Source organism: Lathyrus oleraceus, chromosome 2 (assembly GCF_024323335.1).
Source record: "Lathyrus oleraceus cultivar Zhongwan6 chromosome 2, CAAS_Psat_ZW6_1.0, whole genome shotgun sequence".
Taxonomy (NCBI): domain Eukaryota; kingdom Viridiplantae; phylum Streptophyta; class Magnoliopsida; order Fabales; family Fabaceae; genus Lathyrus; species Lathyrus oleraceus.
Genome location: NC_066580.1, coordinates 376,699,278 through 376,702,827, shown reverse-complemented (window position 1 = coordinate 376,702,827; position 3,550 = coordinate 376,699,278).

The following is a 3,550-nucleotide window of genomic DNA, read 5'->3' as shown; positions in this document are numbered from 1 at the left end:
TTATATCCCACATGACTGCCACATGTGCGCCGATATTCAAGCTCCTCCGGAAAGATCAGTCTCATGATTGGACCGAGGATTGCCAGAAAGCTTTCGACAGTATCAAGGATTATCTGTCCGAACCTCCGATTTTGTCTCCGCCTGTGGAAGGAAGACCTCTGATTATGTACTTGACAGTTCTTGAAGACTCGATGGGTTGTGTACTCGGTCAACAAGATGAATCAGGGAAGAAGGAGTTTGCTATCTACTACCTCAGTAAGAAGTTTACTGATTGTGAGTCTCGGTACTCTATGCTTGAGAAGACGTGCTGTGCTTTAGCTTGGGCAGCTAAGCGTTTGCGCCAGTACATGATAATCATACAACTTGGTTGATATCCAGAATGGATCCAATTAAGTATATCTTCGAGAAGCCTGCTTTAACTGGGAGGATTGCCCGTTGGCAGATGTTGTTGTCTGAGTATGATATTGAGTATCGAGCTCAGAAAGCTATCAAAGGTAGTATCTTGGCTGACCATCTAGCGCACCAGCCAATTGAAGATCATCAGTCTGTTCAGTATGACTTCCCTGACGAGGAAATTCTGTATTTGAAGATGAAAGATTGCGATGAGCCTACACTTGATGAAGGTCCAGAACCTGGTTCCAGATGGACGATGGTGTTTGATGGCGCTGTTAATCAATATGGAAATGGAATTGGGGCAGTAATTGTTAATCCCCAGGGTTCGCACATTCCATTTACAGCAAGGCTAACCTTCAAATGCACGAATAATATGGCGGAGTATGAAGCCTGTATTATGGGACTTGAAGAATGCATTGATTTGAGAATCAAGTATCTTGATGTCTATGGTGATTCAGCTTTGGTTGTCAATCAGATCAAAGGTGAATGGGAGACAAATCAACCAGGTCTCATCCCATACAGAGATTATGCAAGGAGAATTTCAACTTTCTTCACAGGTTGAATTTTATCATATTCCTCGAGAGGATAATCGGATGGCAGATGCCCTTGCAACGCTTGCTTCCATGATTGTTGTCAGATGGTGGAATGATGTCCCCAATATTACTGTGATGCGCTTGGACAGACCCGCTCACATATTTGCAATTGAAGAAGTGAAAGATGACAAGCCTTGGTATTTTGATATCAAGAATTTCCTCCAGAACCAGGTCTACCCGCCTGGGGCATCTGTGAAAGATAGGAAAACTTTGAGAAGGTTGTCAGGCAGTTTCTACCTCAGTGGTGAAGTGCTGTACAAGAGAAATTTTGATATGGTTTTGCTCAGATGCGTGGATAGACACGAAGCAAACCTGTTGATGACTGAGGTCCATGAGGGTTCATTTGGTACTCATTCCAATGGACATGCCATGGCTAAGAAATGTTGAGAGCAGGCTACTATTGGCTGACAATGGAGTCTGACTGTTGCAAGTATGTGAAGAAATGTCACAAGTGTCAAATTTATGCGGATAAGATTCATATTCCTCCGACACTCCTGAATGTGATTTCATCACCATGGCCTTTCTCTATGTGGGGAATCGACATGATCGGCATGATTGAGCCGAAAGCGTCCAACGGACATCGGTTTATTCTCGTAGCAATTGATTACTTCACCAAATGGGTTGAAGCCGCTTCGTACGCGAATGTAACCAGACAGGTGGTTGTGAAGTTTATCAAGAACCAGTTGATTTGCCGTTATGGTGTGCCAGAGAGGATCATTACTGATAATGGATCCAATCTGAATAACAAGATGATGGATGAGTTGTGCGCTGAATTCAAGATTGCACACCATAATTCCTCTCCTTACAGACCTAAGATGAATGGGGCTGTTGAAGCTGCTAACAAGAATATCAAGAGGATTATCCAGAAGATGACTGTCACGTACAAAGATTGGCATGAGATGCTGCCATTTGCTTTGCATGGATATCGTACGTCTGTACGCACTTCAACAGGGGCAACCCCTTTCTCTCTTGTTTATGGCATGGAAGCCGTTCTCCCAGTAGAGGTGGAGATCCCATCAATGCGAGTCTTGATGGAAGCCAAGTTGACTGATGCTGAATGGATTCAGAGTCGTTATGACCAGTGAATTTGATTGAAGAGAAGCGATTAACTGCCATGTGCCATGGTCAGTTGTATCAGCAGAGAATGAAGAAAGCATTCGACAAGAAGGTCAAGCCTCGTGTGTTCCGAGAAGGTGACCTTGTGCTCAAGAAAGTTTTGTCTTTCGCGCCCGATTCCAGGGGCAAGTGGACTCCAAACTACGAGGGTCCATATGTTGTTAAGAGAGCCTTTTCAGGCGGTGCTTTGATGCTTACAACAATGGATGGGGAGGATTTCACTCGTCCTGTGAATTCAGATGCAGTTAAGAGATACTTTGCCTAAAAAAAAAAAAAAAAAAAAAAAAAAAAAAAAATATATGCAAATGAAAAAAAAAGAAAAAAACAGAATAGCTCGCTAAGTTGAAAACCCGAAAGGGCGGCTTAGGCAAAAATGAGCGTCTCGGTGGAGAACCCGCAAGGGTAATCCAGGCAAAAATTAGAGACTTGAAAAAAGAATATATTTGCATCCCGCTAGATTGAGTACCTCACTCTGGGGCAATCTAGGCAAAATTAGGGATTTGGCAAGTAACTGCATCCTGACAAGACTTTCTGTTTCATCAGTCGTCATTTCGTCAGAAGATTCTCGATTCGTCGTCAACTGAAGCTTCGGATACATCGAGATTCAAATTGGTAGAGAAAGGATCATTATGTTCAATGTAGCCCTCTTCCAATATATATCACTGATTTCAAATTTGTACAGATCTATGGAGTCTTGCCATTTGCAGACTACCATTCTATCAAATCAATTTGAGCTTTTTATCCAATTTATTTGCACTCTTATTTGTTTCAATTCAACAAATGTTTTGCATGTTTTAAATTGATAAAATGTCATTGTTTTAAACAAATCAAATTTTCAAAATTTTTGTTTTAAACAAAGTGAACATTCACAAGATTGAAAGGATACTCAAGAATATCTCAGTGCTCTCCCGAGGGTGGCATGATTTCCAACAGGTAAGACATTTGTTCATATTCCTGGTTTGGTGGTATCTTCTTTCTCCAGATCTTTGTTGAGGTTGTTCCTCAAACAAAGTTGTTGTTGGGGCTGTTCCCCAGTACAGTCGCAAGTGATTTGTTGTTGAAGACTTTGTTCTTTCCAGCAGCTGTTCCCCTAGCATGGGTGTTTTCCTTATAGAAGTTTCGGCGGTTGATGGTTTGTCATCTTGGTGCCCTGTTACTTTCTCCAGTGGGTCGTCTGCCCCAGACTTTATTTGTCTCCTCAGCACAGTCACGAGTATAACTGATTGATTGATACTCCCCTCGGAGTCTCGAGTAGAGCTGTTATTAACATCCCCACCAGGGTTGCAAGTGGAGTTGTTACCGCTTTTCCCCATGCAGTGTTGCCAGCGGAACTGTCTGTTTCCTCAGCATGATCGCTTTCCTTTTGAAGATTCGGTAAGTCAGTGGTTTGATGCCTGGTACTTTACCTTCTCCCCGGCGAAGTCGTCTGCGGAATTATTGCTATCTCT